This window comes from Triticum urartu, chromosome 1A (genome assembly GCF_056163025.1).
Source record: "Triticum urartu cultivar PI428250 chromosome 1A, HENAU_Tu73, whole genome shotgun sequence".
NCBI lineage: Eukaryota > Viridiplantae > Streptophyta > Magnoliopsida > Poales > Poaceae > Triticum > Triticum urartu.
The window spans coordinates 475,067,742-475,083,077 of NC_141873.1; the positions used below are offsets into that span (position 1 = coordinate 475,067,742).

The following is a 15,336-nucleotide window of genomic DNA, read 5'->3' on the forward strand; positions in this document are numbered from 1 at the left end:
TAGTCGATATGCTTGAGTTTTGAAGTCCTCATGACAAATATATACTATTACTTTGAATCATCTAAAAGTCCAAATGTCCATGCTACAAAAGAAAAGAATATGTGATGAACATGTTACGCAGCATTCACATCAAAAATTCTATTTCTATCATTTACCTACTCGAGGACGAGTAGGAATTAAGCTTGGGGATGCTGATACATCTCCAACATATCTATAATTTTTTATTGTTCCATCCGGTTATATTATCATTCTTGGATGTTTTTCATTCATTTTATAGCAACTTTATATCATTTTTTGGAACTAACCTATTGACATGGTGCCCAGTGCCAGTAGCTATTTTTACTTGTTTTTTACTTCGCAGAATATCAGTGCCAAACGAAGTATAAATTCCACGAAACTTCTTCGAGACTTTTTTCTGCCCAAAAGACAATGTGGGAACCAAGGAAGTACCAGAGGGGAGGCTTGTGGGGCCCATAAGGCACTAGGGCGCGCCAGAGGCCGTTGACGTGCCCTGGTTGGTAGTGGGGCCCACAGGCCCCCTCTCCACCACCTCTCAGCTCTATAAAGACCCAAATATTCTAGAAACCCTAGGGGAGTCGACGAAAAACAATTCCAACCGCCACAAGTTCAAGAACCACGAGATCCAATCTGGAGCCCTTTTCCGGCACCTTGCCGGAGGGGAACACGTTCACGGAGGGGTTCATCATCCTCATTGGTGCTCCTTCAATGATGTGTGATTAGTTTACCATAGACCTACGTGTCCATAGGCAGTATCTAGATGACTTCTTCTCTCTTTTTGATTCTCAATACAACGTTCTCCTCGATGTTCTTGGAGATCTATTTGATGTAATGACTTTTTGAAGTGCGTTTGTTGGGATCCGATGAATTGTGAGTTTATGATTAGATCTATCTATGAATATTATCTGCATCTTCTTTGATCTCTTATATGCATGATTATTATAGCCTCGTATTTCTTCTCTGAAACTTTGGTTTGGTTTGGCTAACTAGATTGACTTTCATTGCAATGGGAACATGTGCTTTGTGATGGCTTCGATCTTGCGGTGCTCAATCTCAGCGACAGAAGGAGAAGTGACACGCATGTATCGTTGACATTAAGGATAAATACATGGGGTCTATTCCTACATGAATAGATCTTGTCTACATCATGTCATCGTTCTTATTGCATTACTCTGTTTCTCCATGAATTTGATACACTAGATGCATGATGGATAACAGTCGATGTCTGGAGTAATAGTAGTAGATGCAGAATCGTTTCGGTCTACTAATCTTGGACGTGATGCCTATATACATGATCATTGCCTTGAATATCATCATGATTATTTGCTCTTCTATCAATTGCCCAACAATAATTTGTTTATCCACCGTATGCTATTTTCTCGAGAGAAGCCACTAGTGAAATCTACGGCCCCGGCGTCTATTTTCTATCATATTGTTTTCAGATCTATTATTCCAAAAATCGAAAAATACCTTACTGCACTTTTATTTATTTATTTTATTTTGTGTTTTTGCTAGATCTATTTATCCAATCTCATACAATTTAATCTATCTCAATACCGAGGAGGGATTGGCAACCCCTCTTACGCACTAGGTTGCAAGTATTTGTTATTTGTGTGCAGGTACTATTTACATAGTGTTGCTCAGTTCTTCTACTAGAATGATAACCTTGGTTTCATAACTGAGTGAAATACTTACCGTTGTTGTGTTGTATCATCCTCTCCTCTTCGGGGAAATACCAACACAGATACAAGCAATCAAGGAGGAGCTTTAAAATATCCTCACTTCCCATTACGACCTCAAGACCGCGGCCCGGACGGATCGCGGGGTGCTCCAGCAATTGGAGAAAATCACCTTGGGTAAGCAATACTTATTGCAGTGTGTGTGTTTAGTGATAACCCACAAGTATAGGGGATCGTTTGTAGCCTTTTTTGATAAATAAGTGTGTCGGACCCAACGAGGAGCTAAAGGTAGAACAAACATTCCCTAAAGTTCAATCGATCACCGATACAACTCCACGCACACTTGACGTTTGCTTTACCGAAAACAAGTATGAAATTAATTTGCAAGAATAATACTATAAGTAATTTGCGAGAATAAAACAATGAATAAATTGCGAGATAATAAAAGTGGATAGCTTTTGTCAATAAGAAAGCCATTTGTCCCTAGGCAATTGATAACTAGAGCGGTAATCATTCTTGCAATTTACATGAGGGAGAGGCATGAGCTAACATACTTTCTCTACTTGGATCATATGCACTTATGATTGGACCCCAACAAAGAATCCGCAACTACTAAAGATCATTAATGCCGTGAAACCCAACTATGTCATTAAGTATCAAGTCCTCTTTACTCCCATACGCAACAACCCACTTATCCGTGTTTAGGCTTCTGTCACTCCCGCAACCGACAATAAGCGAATCCTGAACATATTGCAACACCCTACAGCGGGGACCCCTCTATTTGCATGACACGGAGGGCACCATAGGACAGCACCATAAATAAAATATACAATCATACCAACCAAGATCACAATTAACCCATCGGACAAAACGGATCTACTCAAACATCATAGGATAACCACATATCATTGTGAAATAATATATAGTGTTGAGCACCATGTTTAAGTAGAGATTACAACAGGGAGAAGGGGTGTTACACCGCTGCATAGAGGGTGAGAGAGTTGGTCATGACAGTAGCAAGATTGTTGATGTAGATCACCGTCCCGATCCTTGCCCCGGCGGCGCTCTGGCGTCACCGGTAGAGAGGGAGAGAGAGCCCCCCTTCTTCTTCTTCTTCTTCTTCTTCTTCTTTCTTGGCATCCCCCTAGATGGGAGGAGAGTTCCCCTCTAGTCCATGGCCTCCATGGCGGTGGAGGGGCGGGAGCCCCTCCGATATTGTATCTCCCTCTTTGTTCTCCTCTGTTTCGCGTTCCTGTTTTCTCACCCTCCACCATTTCTTGAATTCCTGGAGATCTGTATCTCCGATTGTGCTGAAATGTTTACATGAATTTTTTTCATAAATTATCTTTCTTGGTCCTGAAGAAGGGCCCCAACTGACTTACAGGGAGGGCAAAAGACACCTGGGCGCGCCAGGGGGTGCCCGGCGCGCCCTGGTGGGTTGTGGAGGTCGTGGGCCTATGTTAGCGTTGATTCCACCTCCCAAAAATCACATATATTCCAAATTAATTCTCCATAAATTTTTATCGCGTTCAAACTTTGTTTGATATGGATTTTCTGCCAAGCAAACAACATGCAACAAACCCTCACGCAATAAATCATATAAAATGTTGCCAAAAGTATGTGAAAGTTGTATAATATTGGCATGAAACAATCAAACATTATAGATACGACGGAGATGTATCAGCATCCCCAAGCTTAATTCCTGCTCGTCCTCAAGTAGGTAAACGATAAAGAAGATAATTTTAGATGTGGAATGCTACCTAACATAATATTGATCATATATCTAATCATGGCATGAATATTAAGACATAAGTGATTCAAAGTAATAGTCTATAACTTGACATAAAGACATTAAAAATGAGGCATCCCAACAAACAATTGTGTCTTTCAAAATATCAACGCTAAAGAAAGCTATCCCTACAAAATCATATAGTATTATCATGCTCTGTCTTCATAACACAAAGTATTTATCATGCACAACCCTGATGACAAGCCGAGCAATTGGTTCATACTTTTTAACGCGCTTCATCCTTTTCAACCCTCACGCAATACATGAGCGCAAGCCATGGATATAGCACTACGGGTGGAATAGAGTTTGACGATAGGGGTAAATATAGAGAAGAGAAAGAAGTAAGAAAGTTTCACATTGACGCGGCTGACCAACGGGCTATGGAGATGCCCATCAATTGATATCAATGCGAGCAATAGGGATTGCCATGCAACGAATGCACTAAGAGCTATAAGTGTATGAAAGATCAATATGAAAACTAAGTGGGTGTGCATCTAACTCTATAATGATAAATTCCCACTAGTATATGAAAGTGACAACATAGGAGACTCTCGATATGAAAAACATGGTGCTACTTTGAAGCACAACTATGGAACTAGCATGCCCCTTCTCTCTTTTTATTTTTTCTCTCTCATTGTCAGGAGTCTCATCTTGACTTGTGGGGGAATCATAGTCTCCATCATCCTTTACTCACTAGGGCAATGCTCTAAAAATGAATAATGATGATCATCACACTTCTATTTACTTATAACTCAAAAGAAATAAAAATTACAACTCGATACCTATAACAAAGTATGACTCTATATGAATGCCTCTGGTAGTGTACCAGGATGTGCAATGATCTAGCATAACAACGATATCAAAAAACCGACAAGCCATGGAAATATCATGCTAGCTATCTTACGATCATGCAAACCAATATGATAATGAATGCTCAAGTCATCAAAACGGAAGCGGTGGAAGTTGCATGGCAATATATCTCGAAATGGCTATGGAAAGGCCATAATAAGTAGGTATGGTGGCTGTTTTAAGGAAGATATAATAAGGCTTATGTGTAATAGAGCATATCATATCACGGGGTTTGGATGCACCTGCGAAGTTTGCACCACATCTTGAGGTGAGAAAGGGCAATGCACAGTACCGTAGAGGCTAGCAAATTGCGAAAAGGTAAGAGTGCGTATAATCCATGGACTCAGATTAGTCATAAAGAACTCATATACTTAATGCATAAGTTTATTAGCCCTCAAAGCAAAGTACTACTACGCATGCCCCTAGGGGGATAGATTGGTAGGAAAAGACCATCTCTCGTCCCCGACCGCCACTCATAAGGAAGACAATCAATAATAAATCATGGTCCAACTTCATAGCATAACGAGAGACTATACATGCATGCTTTGGGAATCACAAACCTTAACACCAATATTCTTACTAATCACAACCATTTACTATTACCTCCCACATATTACATCTCTATATCGCAAAACTATTGCAAGGAATCAAACATGTCATATTCAGTGATCCACAAGTTTTATGTAGGATTTCATGACTAACCATGCAAATGACCAATTCTTGATGACTCTCTAAATAGATATAAGTGAGGCACGAGAGTTTAATTATTTCTACAAAAGACCATGCTCTAATAAATATAAGTAAAGCTAAAGAGCATTCTACAAACAACGGTTTTCTATGTCAAGAGAAACAGGAATTCCAAACTTCAAATGATATAAGTGAACCACACGAAGCATTCTATAAAGCCATACTCAAAAGATATAAGTGAAGTGCAATGAGCATTCTATAAATCAACCATGGACTATCTCATACCATCATGGTGCATAAAATAAAAATGAAAACTAAACAAAAAATACGCTCCAAAATTTACACTTATCACGTGAATGAAACGAAGACGAAAACATACCAATACTTGTTGAAGAAAGATGGGATGCCTTCCGGGGCATCCCCAAGCTTAGAAGTTTGAGTCTCCTTGGATATCTACTTGGAGTGCCTTGGGCATCCCCAAGCTTGAGCTCTTGCCTCTCCTCCTTCTCTTCGTATCGAGACCTCCTCGAACTTTGATCACTTCATCCACACAAAACTCAACAGAAACCTCGTGAGATCCGTTAGTATAATGATGCAAATCACTACTCTAAGTACTGTTGTAAACCAATTTATATTTTCTTTTTTTCATTGTAGCTACTATAATATAAGTTTTCTATGGCTTATACCACCGATAGAATCAATAGTTTCATCAAAACAAGCAAAACAATGCATCAAAAATAGAATGTGTCTTAAATAGGACAGCCTGTAGCAATATGAACATCTACCATACTTCTGGTACTCCAAAAACTCTGAAAAATTAGGAAAAAAACAATTAGTATAGAAATAATGTGGAAAAAGTTTCAGAATCTTTTGATGTTCCAGTAAAAAATGTAAAATACAGCCAAAGTTTCTGTTTTTACACCGCATATACCAACAAGCAATCTAATTATCCTAAAGGCAAATCTTGGCACATTATTTTTATAATACAATGGATTTGTACAAGGGGATAATTATTTTTGTGAGAAACTTCCACGAAAATTTACATTGTTTCCATGAGCATGAACACATATGTTCAAGGTCGACCCTCACTTCTCCAATGCATCACCTTTCAATCGCTTCTCTTTTGTTGAAAAGTTTTAGGTTCCCCTCTATATTTTTTCAGTTTTTAAACTTTATAAAAGCACTCAAAATAAATAAATGACTCTCTAAAACTTCCGGGTTGTATCCCTAGCAGCGCTTTCTTTAAAGCCATTAAGCTACGCATAAAGTGCTCAAGTAATGAATCCACCCGGATCCCAAGGTATATCAAAGCCAATTTTAATTAACAATGATCTGGCTTTTAGTACTGAGCACAAAGCAACATATATCATGCAATGACAAAGTCTAACTCTCTTCCTATGCATCTTCATGTCATAAAAGAACAATTCGTGCACAAAAAGTAAAGGCCAATACATAGCATAAGCAGTTTCTTGCAATTTTTTCATGTTGGAAACATAGAGAGGTGGAGATATAGTTCCTTTCTCATAATAATTGCAAGTAGGAGCAGCAAGCACATGCATATTATATTCATCAAAATCATCATGTGTAATGGTAGAATGCAACCCATCAATATAATCCTTAATAAGTGCAAACTTATCCGATATAGTGTAGTTTGGAGAATTCAAAAAGATAATAGGACTATCATGTATGGGCGCAATAGCAACAATTTCATTCTTAACATAAGGAACAATAGCAAGTTCATCTCCATAAGCATAATTCATATTGGCATCATGGACACAAACATAGCAAGCATCAAGTTCATTAAAAAGGGATATTTCAAAAGAATCAACGGGATCATAGCAATTATCATAGCATTCATCTTTCGGTAAGGACAAAGGGACATTAAACAATGTATGAGTTGGAGGGTTACTCTCATTAGAAGTTGGGAACGGGTAGCTAATCCGCTCTACCTCGTTTTGTTCTTCGCTCTACTCATCATCTTTTTCATCCAATGAGCTCATAGTTTCATCAATTTCTTCTTCCATAGACTCTTGCAAAATATTAGTCTCTTCTGGGACAGCAGAGAAGTCCTCAATATATGGTTTAATATATGCATTAGAAGAATAATTTTCATAGAAATATTTAAGTATGGCAAAAAAATATTTGTAAAGAGTAGCATCATACTTTTCAATGAAAGAATAAATTTCATAAACACCCTTAAAAGCAACAAATTTTTCAATTTGTTCAATATCATAATAATTATAAACACCCTTGGCATAAGAAGATAAAATTCCATTATCCTTAAACTCACATTGGAAGGGAATGTGTTTTTTAGGGTCTGTAAAACAACAAGTAAAATCATGCATTTTGCATAAACTCAAAGCATAACAATACAAACTATTAATATGATGCATAAAAATTTCCCTTTTTGATATAAGCGGTGTCGCACAAAATAAGCATGCTCATTTAATGATTTTCCATCAACTAAGCTAGTTGGGCTTTCAGCATGAGCACATAGGGATCCGAGATGATCCAAGTAGAAAGCTTCAGCGGTATGATATATTTTGGGTGATTCTTCGAACATTGGTTTAGTAGGTACAACTAATTTTTTTGTATTTTACGTTTCCTACCCATAACTAGAGATAGAAAACAAGAGCACAAAATAAAAACTACTTAGCGATAAAGCAAACAAGCACACACGAGAATATTCACCCCACGCTATTGCTACCCGGCAACGGCGCCAGAAAAAGGTCTTGATAACCCACAAGTATAGGGGATCGTTTGTTGCCTTTTTTGATAAATAAGAGTGTCAAAACAAACGAGGGGCTAAAGGTAGAACAAAAATTCCCTCAAGTTCTATCGACCACTAATACAACTCTATGCACACTTGATGTTTGCTTTATCGAAAACAAGTATGAAACTAATTTGCAAGAATAATACCACGAGTACTTTGCGAGAATAAAACTACAAATAAATTGCGAGATAATAATAGTGGATAGCTTTTGTCAATAAGAAAGTCATTTGTCCCTAGGCAATCGATAACTAGAGCGGTAATCATTCTTGCAATTTTACATGAGGGAGAGGCATGAGCTAACATACTTCCTCTACTTGGATCATATGCAGTTATGATTGGACCCCTAGAAAGCATCCGCAAAACTACTAAAGATCATTAGGGTCATGAAACCCAACGATAGCATTAAGTCTCAAGTCCTCTTTACTCCCATACGCAACAAACCACTAATCCGTGTTTAGGCTTCTGTCACTCCCGCAATCGACAATAAGCGAATCATGAACATATTGCAACACCCTACAATAGGGACCCCTCCATTTGCGCGACACGGAGGGCACCATAGGACAACACCATAAATAAAATATACAATCATACCAACCAAGATCATGATTAACCCATAAGACAAAACAGATCTACTCAAACATCATAGGATAACCACATATCATTGGGAAATAATATATAGTGTTGAGCACCATGTTTAAGTAGAGATTACAGCGGGGAGAAGGGGTGTTACACCGCTGCATAGAGGGGGAGAGAGTTGGTGACAACGGTAGCAAGATTGTTGATGTAGATCGCCGTCCCGATCATTGCCCCGGCGGCACTCCGGTGCCACCGGGAGAGAGCCCTCCTTCTTCTTATTCTTCCTTGGCCTCCCCCTACATAGGAGAAGAGTTCCCCGTCTGGTCCATTGCCTCCATGGCAGTGGAGGGGCGGGATCCCCTCCGAGATTGGATCTCCCCCTCTGTTCTCTTCTGTTTCATGTTAATGTTTTCTGGCCCTCTACTGTTTCTTAAATTACCGGAGATCCGTAACTCTGATTGCGCTGAAATTTTTACATGATTTTTTCATAAATTATCTTTCTTGCGCCCGAAGACGGGCCCCATCCGACTTACATGGAGGGCACAAGACACCTGGCCGTGCCAAGGGGTGCCGGCACGCCCTGGTGGGTTGTGGAGCCATGGGCCTCCATTTGTGTTGATTCCAGCTCCCAAAAATCACATATATTCTGAAATAATTCTCCATAAATTTTTATCGTGTTTGGACTTTGTTTGATATGGATTTTCTGCGAAATAAAAAACATGCAACAAACAGGAACTAGCACTGGGCACTTGATCAATAGGTTAATCCTATAAATCATATAAAATGTTACCAAAAGTATGTCAAAGTTGTATAATATTGGCAACAAAGCATGCGTCAAAAGTATGCCAATGAAGATCTATAATTTGGCAACAAAGCATATGTCGAGCTCACCCAGTTGGGACATTCCACCGAAGTTTTCGGGGATCTCCCACAAAGCGTGGCGAGTTGACGGGTCACGAGGTGGAGAAGGCCTTCTGGGGGCATGTCCCAGGGTCTCTGTCATCGCAGCTGATGAACAATCGAATGAAAAAGTTGGTGGAGCTACTCCACATGGCGAGACCAGCCTTCAAGATCCTAGCATCGCACAGTCGCCTACCGACACTACTGCAGGATAGTCCAAACGTGACACTCCAATCAGATACCCCTTGACGAAACTGTGTGCGATGCACTAATCGCAAACGTCATGTAAAAAGACCGTCAAAAAGAAACAAAATGTTTGCAATGGCGAAGACATCCAACATGATTCATATTATAGTTGCATGTGCGATGGATGGCACACAGTTCACTCAAAGGAACTGTTTGCGATGAGCATAATAGCAGAAATGGTTAGACATCTGAAGGTGTGTGCGATATTGATACGTCTCCAATGTATCTATAATTTATGAAGTATTCATGCTATTATATTATCAATCTGATATGTTTTATATGCATTTATATGCTATTTTATATGATTTTTGGGACTAACCTATTAACCTAGAGCCCAGTGCTAGTTTTCTGTTTACCCCTTGTTTTTGAGTATTGCAGAAAAGAAATACCAAACGGAGTCCAATGGACGTGCCAATTTTTAATGATTTTTTATGGACCAAAAGAAGCCCTCGGAGTAAAATAGTTGGGCCAGAAGAGTCCTGAGCCGTCCACGAGGGTGGGGGCACGCCCCACCCCCCTGGGCGTGGGCATGGGCCCCTATCTCGTGGATGACTCGGAGACCCCCCCCCCCCCCCCCCCCGACGTGAAATCGATGCCAAAAATTCCTATAAATATAGAAACCCCTAGAAAATAACCTAGATCAGAAGTTCCGCCGCCACAAGCCTCTATAGCCACGAGAAATCAATCTAGGCCCTCTCGGGCACCCTGCCGGAGGGGGCAATCATCACCGGAGGATATGGAGGAGGATCCCGGAGGGGCCATCATCACCATGAAGGCCAAGGACTAGAGGGAGAACCTCTCCCCATCTAGGAGGAGGCCATGGAGGAGGAATCACAAGGGGGAGAACTTCTGCTCCTCTCTGTTAGTGGCACCGGAGTGCCATCGAGAGGGGAATCATCGCTGCTGTGATCATCTTCATCAACATCACCATCATCATCACCCTCAAATCTTTTACATCGTCCACTCTCCCGCGCCCCGTCGTAATCCCTACTTGAACATGGTGCTTTATGCCACATATTATGATCCAATGATGGGTTGCCATCCTATGATGTTTTGAGTAGATATCCTTTGTCTTTGGGTTGATTGATGATTTAGATTGGTACGAGTTGTATGTTTTATTTTGGTGCTATCCTATTGTGCCCTCCGTGTCGCGCAAGCGTGAGGGATTCCCGTTGTAGGGTGTTGCAATACGTTCATGATTCGCTTATAGTGGGTTGCTTGAGTGACAGAAGCATAAACCCGAGTAAGGGGGTTGTTGCGTATGGGATAAAGGGGACTTGATGCTTTAAGGCTACTAGTAGTCAACCTGTGCATTCGCACGTGCTAGCCTACAAAGTCGAGTGAGAATTAGAATTATATGTCCTAATCAATTTAAATTCAACAAGTGGCCTGTTTGGACGGCCTAGTTCTTATAGTTCCCCCGTTACAATTTACATTGATATTAGGTTTTTTATAAATCAAAATTTTATAGAGAACAATGTGAAAGTTTACAATAAAAAATATGTATAGATGATGTGAAAATATATTCAGTGAGAAATCTATATATTGATATGGTATTGCAGACATTAATAATATTTCCTATAAATGCAGTCAAAGTTCAGAAAGTTTGAGTTAAGACAATGTTAACATGGAAGGTAAAATCAAAATGAGTGATTAATTATTTGTTAGATATTTGAACGAAATGATTTAGTGTCTATAATATAATAACTAAGACACTTAAAAGTTAGTTATAGTACTATATCTTCTTAATATGTTCAAGTAATATCTTGCTTTACAATAATCATTATCTCACACTTTCTTTGATAAATTATGCTAGCAATGGTACATAGATATAAATGCTGGTAATAGTACAAATTTTACAAACAAAATAGCATTCAAGAATTGAACATAAAAATGACATACTTGGTAAATATGCGACACTGTGCAATTTAGCTTTATAGAAATTTTCAATTGCGAAATTAGTTTTTTCTTCTTCAACACTATGCAAGTTGCTGTGCACATCACTTCTCTCTGCTTTGTATGTACAAAAATATTTATATATGCAACAGAATAAGAAATGTGACTCTAATTGTAAGGAATTCATAACATCTTTTTTTATTTCCATGGCTCCGAGGATGTCAAAATCCCCCATTAAAATGAAGAATCAAAATGACATCTTAATAGATTAATTTATGTAGTAGATTTTTCTAACATTGACAATTAATGTTCATCTACCAAACTTTGTGATAAATTCTTCACGAATTTGGTTAGTCTAATCTTCTCCATACACCAAGTTCAGAACTTAATGTGTCAAATCATGTAAATTCCATGACTTGCATGTGTTTCGTTGATCTGTCCTATATAAGTACATAATACATCGATGTCTTATAAATGAAGATTTGTTAATATATTACCAAAGGTGTAAATCATGTTGACAATTACAATGTACAGATTTTAACCATCCGAAGAACCATGATGCTTACCTGAAACTTTGGTCCAACCAAAAGATTTAGTATGCTTTCACTTTTGACCAGAATGAAAGTAGTTGCCAACAAAATCTAAATATTTGCAATCATGTCTACCATAATTATTGCATCATATATATCACACTATCTAGTACTCTTTTGAGACAGAGGAATACTACAAAGGTAGAGAATAGAGATTTTTAATTTAAAGGAAATATTGTGAAAATTCAATCTGTAAATTGTACTGTATCGTATTTTTTCGACTGTACCTGCTGTAGTCTACCCCTCACAGATCAACCAACACATACTTCGGTTCATGCATATATATATATATATATATACACGCTTGCATAAATGCATGTATTGCATACATTGAAATTGCTATGTACATTATGGTTGCATACCTCAAGTGCATGTATGACGTCCTGATTTTCCTGGTCTATTGAACTGAACGGTGACAGGTGTGGTTTGCAGAACAACGCGTCCGGCAGCACTGCCCTAAACAATCCCAGGTTGTCATGCCCCTTAGGTCCAGACTGCTAGGCCTCCGTTGCTTTCCCGGGCTATAATTTTTTTATGTAATGTATATACCATTCTGTAAAAATGGAAGAAATGGAATTACCACTAATTAAAACTCGGAAAAAATAGAAAAATAAGTATGAGAAGTGAAACATCTCGTACCATCTTGAGCGATCTCAATTTTCAAAGCAGTTTTTCTCCTCAAATGATACAATAGCATAGGCTGGACGTACAACTGTTTTGGGGATTTTTGTTCCGACTCCATCATAGGCCGCTCCTGTCCGTTGCTGATGTGCAGAACACAGAACCAAAGAATGCACATCGATCGTCTAACCTGGAAATTGGATGCCACACCATTCGTTTGTCCCAGCAAGATCCATGGGTACTAGTTCGCGTGTGTGGCCTGTAGCCCTGTACAATATGTTCGTGTGCCTCTCTCGTATCTATTTTCTCCTTATCCTCTCGTTGAGTCATTCTGCCATGCAGCGACATACAGGGTATACTCTCACCATGTGGGCCTTACCTAGGCCTCCGTCTAAGTGGTAACGGCCTGCCGTTACGGCACTGCAACTGGGTTGAACACGTCCGTGTACTTTTGATTGATCATGGCCATCGGTATCATCAATGCAATTCCACGCTAGCCTCCCAGCCTCAATTTGATCTGCCACATGTGTGCTTAAGGAATAAATTAATTGAGTTAATGAATTCTCGTGTATTTCACATATAGCCGATCAAACCAACTTGATTCAATTACCTTGATTTTTTCAGCAGGTGAAGGAAAGTAGAGCCCCCAACAACTAATCTCCTAGCTGATCTCTGTATATTAAGTTATACGTGATGCAGGTAGCTAGATGCATGCATGCTTTTATCCATCTGATTATCATAAGCAGAGTAAGCTGGGTATCAAGGGAACATAATTAAGGATGTGTGGGTGGGAGGAATCAAGGGAACCTTGCTCCATCCTACGGCCTCTATGTTGTTGCATGCAGAACACCATGATGTTCTAATCTAGAGACATACAACAGAGAATCGTCAGTTGTCGGTCGCTACGACGGCGTCGTGCATGACGCCTAAGGAGAAGAGCGTCTATATGAGGCTATCGGCTCATATATAGATCATACATGGTAATACTACTTGGTAATTAGCAGAGACATACGTATGGCATGATGCATACTGCATATTTATAGACGTACCAGAACATACTTATATGGTGTACCTGGCTCGCTAGCTAGCTAGATGAAAGAAGAAAGATGAAAGAAGAGAGAAGAGAGAAGAAGGCACATCCATCCATGCCATGGTCTACCCTTGATCGATCAATTTTGATGTGTACCTGACTTGCTAGCTAGCTAGCTAGATGAAAGAAGAAAGAAGATAGAATAAGGCTCATCCATCCATGCCATGGCGTACCCTTGATCGATCAATTTTGATTTGCTGGATTGCAATAGAAGGCATGGGGCAGCCATGGCGGCGGCGTACATAGGGCGTGATGAGAAGAGCACCTCTAGAACGATCTATTTTGTTTGGCTGAAGATGCGTTGGAGATCAACCAATCGTTGGTGAGATCGTTTTTTCTTTTCTTTTGGTGACCTAGAGATATTGGGAGAGGGAAGTCGTGAGAGATTGGGATAGGAAGATTTTTTTTTCTTTTCAGGACCTAGAGATATTGGGAGAGGGGAGTCGTGAGAGATTGGGAGAGAAGGAGAGCGCACATATTACGTCAAGATTTGTACGATTAATCTACACCATAATAACTCGGCCCCACCAGATAATCGGCTCCTAATTACTGATTAACAGATTAACGGCTCCTAATTACTAATTAACGTGGTAATTTTTAGGGAGTCTCTAATTAGTATAGGTATAGATAGATGGTTGGGTTTTACCTTAATGATCTTTAGTAGTTGCGGATGCTTGTTAGAGTTCCAATCATAAGTGCATATGATCCAAGAAGAGAAAGTATGTTAGCTTATGCCTCTCCCTCATATGAAATTGCAATGACGACCACCGGTCTTGTTAACGATTGCCTAGGATAATTCCGCACACCGACCCATCATTATTCCACACTCGCTATTTATAATATTTATTAATATATTCTAACTTTATGATAATAGCACATACTTTTATATTTTAGCTCTCTGATATCATACAAAGTTATCCTCTTCATACCCACAACGTACTTTTATTTCCCGTTTCTAGTTGGAACCAAACGTTCGGTCTACGTAGAGTTGTATTAGTGGCAGATAGAGCTTGAGAGAATATTGATCTTACCTTTAGCTCCTTGTGGGTTCGACACTCCATACTTAACACTTCAACCTTTGGTAATTGCTACGATGATTCCCTGCACTTGGGGATTATCAAGCTCTTTTCTGGCGCCGTTGCCGGGGAGCAATAGCGTGGGGTTGATATTCTCGTGTGTACTTGTTTGCTTTCTTAACTAAGTAGATTTTGTTTTTTGTTTTTTGTTTCTATTTAGTTGTGGGTGAAACATACAAAAAAATTAAAGAATGAAAATACAAAAAAAATTACTTGCCTCTCATACCTAAAAAGTTTTTCAATAAGAGAAGTGATTGGAAGGTTGTGCATTGGAGATGTGAGGGTCGACCTTGAAGACTTGTGTTCATGCTCATGGAAAAAATGTAAAAAATTTCATGGAAGCTTCTCTGAAAATAATTATGCCCTTGTATATATCCATTGTATTATAAAAAATAATGTGCCAAGCCTTGGTTTTAGGATGATTAGATTGCTTGTTTACTTTGTGCAGTACAAAAACAGAAACTTTGGCTACAGCGCGTGATTTTACATTTTTTTACTGGAAACTCAAATGGGTCTAAAACGTTTTGCACATTACTTTTGTACAAA

The 15,336-nt window shown here is 39.2% G+C and overlaps 1 long non-coding RNA gene across 1 annotated transcript; it reads right to left on the reverse strand.

Annotated features, from left to right (window-relative positions):
* Positions 1–11,334: 11,334 nt before the first annotated feature.
* Positions 11,335–14,081, reverse strand: LOC125535803 (uncharacterized). The gene is made up of 3 exons (XR_007294805.2): positions 13,235–14,081; positions 12,643–13,141; positions 11,335–12,556 (listed from the first exon to the last, which is right to left on the reverse strand). It is a non-coding gene; the product is annotated as an uncharacterized LOC125535803 (long non-coding RNA).
* Positions 14,082–15,336: the final 1,255 nt, after the last annotated feature.